General features: G+C 42.6%; 1 pseudogene; it reads right to left on the bottom strand.

Annotated features, from left to right (window-relative positions):
* Positions 1–906: 906 nt before the first annotated feature.
* On the bottom strand, positions 907–1,299 carry LOC123402979 (annotated as a pseudogene).
* Positions 1,300–7,088: the final 5,789 nt, after the last annotated feature.

The raw sequence follows: 7,088 nt of genomic DNA, 5'->3' as shown, positions 1-7,088 counted from the left end.
TCTCCGCCTAGGAGGCGGCAGGGGAGGGGGAAGCATGTCGTCCCGACATCCGTGCCACTCGCGCACCCCCAGCAGTTTGTCACGGCGGCGGTGCAGATGGAGGCTGCGTCATCCCACCGACTGTTTGCCCGTCCCCTTGGACGATGGGTCCGAGTGCAGTTCCGACCACCGGCAGCACGGCGATGGACGGGAGGGTGGAGTGGGCCAGCATGGGGGAACCCGACGAAGAAGAGGTGGCGCGGAGAGAAACCTGCGACACCATGAGAGGGAAGAGTGGGGTGGGCGCCAACACTGAGTGGTATCCGTCGAAGACGGGGTGGCCGCCAACGCGCGTGTGCATGTAGTCGTGCAAACAAAACTTACAGAGAAACTAAATTTGAAACCCATAAATATCAACAGCAGAAGCAACCGTGAATGAAAATTAAACACGAGACATAATAGAACTGTTTATTCATATACTTCTCGTATTATTTTTTATAGCTATACATGCACATAGGGAAGAAATAATATCAACTAGTCCCTCTGTACCAAAATAATTATAGATGGGAGGTACCGAGGGAGTAGTAGAGAAGTGATTTGACGGTCAAGTCCTTGTGGGAAGTCGCAGGTCCCAACCATGGATACACTTTTATTTTATTTATTCACCGAAGCAACCTGCACAGTATAACTAAATTTTAAACCCATAAATAAATATCAACAACAGAAGCAGCCATGAACGAAAATTCAGATAAACTGAGATAAAAAAAATCTTAAACACCAAACATAATAGAACTGTTTATTCATATATTTCATGTATTACTTTTTACATATATATTATAGGTACACATGCATATACGAAAGACATGGAACAATATAATGGTCCAGAGTTCAGGCCACAGTAGTAAGTAGTTTCAGTTGAGGCACCGGCCGAGCGGGTGGCTCTCAGGCATCGGTGGGCAAGGTGATCTTGGCGGGCGATGTGGCGTTGATCGAGCATCCACGTGTGGAAGGGGTGGAACAGGGCCTCCTCGGGGCACTGCAGCTTGGGGCAGTCGATGAAGGTCTCGCTGTCCTTGTCGATGCAGAGGTAGATCTGGTAGAGCTGCTTCTTGCCGAACGGCCCGTCCCTGCACTGCACCCCCGGCATTACTCCCAGCTTCTGGTTCACCGCCCATTTGATGTGCTCCGTGCTATACAGCCTGTTGTCCGGGTTGATGCCCTGCTCTTCCAGGTGCCCGTCCCGTCATTGCGCGGGCAATGGATGTTGCTCCAGTAGTGGTTCAAGTTGTTCTCAATTGGCTCCAGCTTCTCATGCAACATGTATGCATGGTTAATTATAAGATTACTCCAGGTACTGCTCCGTGCATACTGTTTATACAAATCACTGGATTCCAAATGACCTAAAATTTCAGAGAGATTTTTTGTGAAATTTATGTAAATTATTTGGCCAAAAATATACCATAGGGGGCCACCTGTTGGCCACAAGCCATTGTACCTCCGGGAGGGGGAGGTCGAAGCCATTGTCATCACCAGCGCTCCCTCCTTCATGGGAGGACCAATCTTAATCAACATCTTCACGAGCACCATCTTATGTCAAACCCTAGTTCATCTTTTGTATTCAAACTTTGTCTCAAAATCTCAGACTGGTACCTGTGGGTTACTAGTAGTGTTGGTTACATCTCGTAGTTGATGCTTGTTGGTTTACTTGGTGGAATATAATATGTTCAGATTCTTAATGATCTTTATTATACCTCTTATCTTGAACATGTTGATGATGTGTGAGTAGTTACTTTTGTTCCTCAGGTCATGCACTAGTAGAAAACAGGGCTATCGTTTCGGCCCTGGCCAGCCCATTAGTCCTGGTTCTTCAAGAACCGGGACCAATGGAGGGTATTAGACCCGGTTCGTGAGCCCAGGGGGCCGGCCGGGGCCTCGTGGGCATTGGTCCCGGTTCGTGTGGAACCATTTGTCCCGGTTCAAGCCACGAACCGGGACCAATGGTCCTCGCTGCTCGCCCACAACCATTGGTCCCAGTTCGTGGCTTGAAACGGGACAAATAACTTGCCTACATATACCCACCGCCGCGGCAGAGCACTCCACAGTGCTCTGTTTTTGTCAAGCCGGTGAGGGGAGGGCATTTGGGTGCTCTAGTTCACCTCCTATGCACACGAGGCGTTCGATGAAATGCCCGAGCCACACTAGTTAAGCTTTCTCCTCTTGAAACTTGATCTCCGAGCTCCATTTTCAACGAGATTTGTCTAGATTTAGTGGTCCGTCACGCCCCGTCCCCGCCCCGTCTTCACCGCCGTCGATCGCCCGCGCCGATCTCGTCGCCGGCACCACCGTGGTGAGCCTCTTGTTCTTATCTTCTTTCTGAAAGAAAAAAATTCCGACTTTAGATAGATACTTGTCTAATTTTCTTACTTTTATTATTCCTTGTTATTATATAGTGCGATGGTTTTGGTATCCGCCCCCGTCGTCCCTCGTCCTGTCTATGATTCAGATGTGGTATATATTATCTTTTCATAACTATTTGGTTCATTTATTGTTTATGACATTTATGCCGACCAATGTGACATAGATTTTATTTATCTAGGAGGTTGTTGAACCGGAAATTCCAACCGACCCTATTGTCGAGAGGTTAAATTTAGTTGAAGAAGAAAACAATTACTTAAGGAAAAAATAAGAAAAATTGAGAAGGAGAAGATGATATTGGAGTTGCATGTTGCGGATGTCGTCGATGATCACAAGATCAAGATGGATGCAATGCGGTTGAAGATTAAAAAGATTAGAAAATATGCCATTCATACCGAGGCTTGGTATCATTATGCAGTTGGATTAGTTGTTACCTTGGTTGCAGTTATGATCGCATTTGTTTTTGCATTGAAATGTTTTACATAATTTCAATGTATGGTTTAATTAGATGCTCTCGAGAGCTATATGTTGTTCCATGAGAACTATGTATGTACTTTGGTTTTAATGCTCTGGAGAACTATGTATGTACTTTGGTTTCAGAGTTCATTTCAAATGCTTTTCAACTTCATGGTCTTACAGCTTTGAATGGTGCATTTTGAACACAGAAAAACAAGGGAGTTCAAATAAGTTTGAAAAAATTGAAATCCCTTTGTAACTGACGAGTTTCCATATGAAACCCCTGATACTTCGAAAGAGATTGTCCGTTTTATACACGAAGTGCGTCCAGTTTTGCCGTAAGCCTCTCTACTTTCTTGCACATGCTATGTGGGTGAAATGATGATACCATGCCAACTTGGAACCTTTTCAGAGTTCAATTCAAATGCTTTTCAATTTCATGGTCTTATAGCTGAAAATAACCAGTAAATGCATGAAAAATAACATATGAAGTCAGAAAGGGTTGTAAATTGATGATGTGGCTTTGAATGGTGCATTTTGAACACAGAAAAACATGGGGGTTCAAATAAGTTCAAAAAAATTGAAATCCCTTTGTAACAGACGAGTTTCCGTATGAAACCCTGATACTTCGAAGAAGATTGTCTGTTTTGTACACGAAGTGCATCCAGTTTTTGCCGTAAGCCTCTCTACTTTCTTGCACATGCCATGTGGGTGAAATGATGATACCATGCCAACTTGGAACCTTTTCAGAGTTCATTTCAAATGCATTTCAATTTCATGGTCTTATAGCTGAAAATAATCTGTAAATGCATGAAAAATAACAAATGAAGTCAGAAAGGGTTGTAAATTGATGATGTGGCTTTGAATGGTGCATTTTGAATACAGAAAAACAAGGGTGTTCAAATAAGTTCAAAAAAATTGAAATCCCTTTGTAAGAGACGAGTTTCCGTATGAAACCCTCATACTTCGAAGGAGATTGTCCGTTTTGTACACGAAGTGCATCCAATTTTTCCTGTAAGCCTCTCTACTTTCTTGCACATTCTACGTCGGTGAAATGATGACACCATGCCAACTTGGAACCTTTTCAGAGTTCATTTCAAATGCTTTTCAATTTCATGGTCTTATAGCTCAAAATAATTAGTAAATGCATGAAAAATAACAAATGAAGTCAGAAAGGGTTGTAAATTGATGATGTGGCTTTGAATGGTGCATTTTGAACACAGAAAAACAAGGGTGTTCAAATAAGTTCAAAAAAATTGAAATCCCTTTGTAACAGACGAGTTTCTGTATGATACCGTGATACTTCGAACGGGATTGTCTGTTTTGTACACGAAGTGCATCCAGTTTTTGCCGTAAGCCTCTCTACTTTCTTGCACAGGCTATGTGGGTGAAATGATGATACTATGCCAACTTGGAACCTTTTCATAGTTCATTTCAAATGCTTTTCAATTTCACGGTCTTATAGCTCAAAATAATCAGTAAGTGCATGAAAAATAACAAATGAAGTCAGAAAGGGTTGTAAATTGATGATGTGGCTTTGTATGGTGCATTTTGAACACAGAAAAACAAGGGTGTTCAAATAAGTTGAAAAAAATTTGAAATCCCTTTGTAACAAACGAGTTTCCGTATGAAACCCTGATACTTCGAAGGATATTGTCCGTTTCGTACACGAAGTGCATCCAGTTTTTGCCGTAAGCCTCTCTACTTTCTTGCACATGCTATGTGGGTGAAATGATGATACCATGCCAACTTGGAACCTTTTCAGAGTTCATTTCAAATGCTTTTCAATTTCACGGTCTTATAGCTAAAAATAATCAGTAAATGCATGAAAAATAGCAAATGAAGTCCGAAAGGGTTGTAAGTTGGTGATGTGGCTTTGAATGGTGCATTTTGAACACAGAAAAACAAGGGTGTTCAAATAAGTTCAAAAAATTTGAAATCCCTGTGTAAGAGACGAGTTTCCGTATGAAACCGTGATACTTCGAAGGAGATTGTCTGTTTTGTACACGAAATGCATCCAGTTTTTGCCGTCAGCCTCTCTACTTTCTTGCACATGCTATGTGGGTGAAATGATGATACCATGCCAACTTGGAACCTTTTCAGAGTTCATTTCAAATGCTTTTCAATGTCATGGTCTTATAGCTCAAAATAATCAGTAAATGCATGAAAAATAACAAATGAAGTCAGAAAGGGTTGTAAATTGATGATGTGGCTTTGAATGGTGCATTTTGAACACACCAAAACGAGGGGGTTCAAATAAGTTCAAAAAAGTTGAAATCCCTTTGTGACAACGAGTTTCCGTATGAAACCGTGTTACTTCGAAGGAGATTGTCTGTTTTGTACACGAAGTGCATCCAGTTTTTGCCGTAAGCCTCTCTACTTTCTTGCACATGCCATGTGGGTGAAATGATGATACCATGCCAACTTGGAACGTTTTCAGAGTTCATTTCAAATGCTTTTCACTTTCATGGTCTTATAGCTCAAAATAATCAGTAAATGCATGAAAAATAACAAATGAAGTCAGAAAGGGTTGTCAGTTGATGATGTGGCTTTGAATTGTGCATTTTGAACACACAAAAACAAGGGGGTTCAAATAAGTTCAACAAAATTGAAATCCCTTTGTAACAGACGAGTTTCCGTATGAAACCCTCATACTTCGAAGGAGATTGTCTGTTTTGTACATGAAGTGCATCCAGTTTTTGCTGTAAGCCTCTCTACTTTCTTGCACATGCTATGTGGGTGAAATGATGATACCATGCCAACTTGGAACCTTTTCAGAGTTCATTTCAAATGCTTTTCAATTTCATGGTCTTATAGCTCAAAATAATGAGTAAATGCATGAAAAATAACAAATGAAGTCATAAACAAAATAAAATAAAATAAATAAGTAATTTGAAACAAAGTAATATAAACTTTAATAAAATAGATAAGTAGAAACAAAAAAAACTTTAATAACATAAATAAAATTTGTGAAACTAAAATTATCAAAGTATTTTCTGTTCAAAACATTATAAGCAACTTCTAGTATTATTGAAACTAAAATTATATAAAATTCATGCAACTAAAATTATCAAAGTATTTTCTGTTCAAAATCATTAAAAGCAAAAAAGAATTTTCATAAAGAACTTTTTTTGTTAGAAACTTTAATAGCAAAAAGAATTATCATAAAATAAATAATAAGTAATTATAAACAAAATAAAATAAGTAAGTATTTTGTTGTAAGTAGAAACAAAACAAAATAAATAAAGCAAAAAAGAAAACAAAAAAACTGGGAAAAACATAAAAAAATTGCCACCAAGTGGGCCACCACGGCGTGAATACGACTAGAAACCATCCATGGGCTAGGATTCAGGCCCGCAGTAGACCCAGAAGGCCCATCAGGCAAAGCAGTAACAAGTAGGCCCGTAAGCCTGCAGTGGAGAGGAGCTCGAGAGGGGTGCGGCAGTGGGGCTTATAAACCACTGCGCGCCCCTCTCAACTAGCGAGGTGGGACTAAACTTTGGCCGCGACGCGGGCAGCCTTTGGTCCCGGTTGGTGGCACCAACCGGGACTAAAGGGGGTGCATTGGTACCGGTTCGTGGCACCAACCGGTACCAAAGGCCGCCGCTTCCCGCCCTTTGGGTTGCTGAAAAGTGACCTTTAGTCCCGGTTGGTGCCACCAACCGGGACCAAAGGCCGCCGCTTCCCGCCCTTTGGGCTGCTGAAAACTGATCTTTGGTCCCGGTTGGTGCCACCAACCGGGACTAAAGGGGCATTGCTACCGGTTGGTGGCACCAAACAGGACTAATGGCTTTGCTATATAAGCCAACAGTTGTGAAAATTTCGTCAGTTCTTCAGTCCCTCCGACGACGCCGCCAGGCTGCCCGAGCTCGCCGTCGTCGCCCTGGCCCCGACCACGCCGCCGTTTCCCGGCCCGACCACGCCGTCGTCTCCCTCGCCGTGCCTCTACCGCGTCGCCGTAGCCCCTGCCCCGACCACGCCGCCGTCGCCCCTGCCCTTTGCCCCGTCGATCGCCATCGCCCCTGCCCCGACCACGCCACCGTCGCCGCCCTCTACACCGACGCCGCCGTCGCCCCTGCCCCGACCACGCCGCCGTCGCCCCTTCCCCGACCACGCCCCGTTCTCTGTGCATATAAAAGTTAGATTTTTAGTAAATTTGGGTACATTTTAGGTTAGTTTTATCTATATATGTTCTCTGATTTAGTACATTTTAGGTTAGTTTCATTTTTAGAAAAGTT

The sequence above is a fragment of the Hordeum vulgare genome, chromosome 1H (genome assembly GCF_904849725.1).
Source record: "Hordeum vulgare subsp. vulgare chromosome 1H, MorexV3_pseudomolecules_assembly, whole genome shotgun sequence".
Taxonomy (NCBI): domain Eukaryota; kingdom Viridiplantae; phylum Streptophyta; class Magnoliopsida; order Poales; family Poaceae; genus Hordeum; species Hordeum vulgare.
Note: the sequence above shows the minus strand (reverse complement) of the source record. Positions and strands in the feature narration are given on the sequence as shown.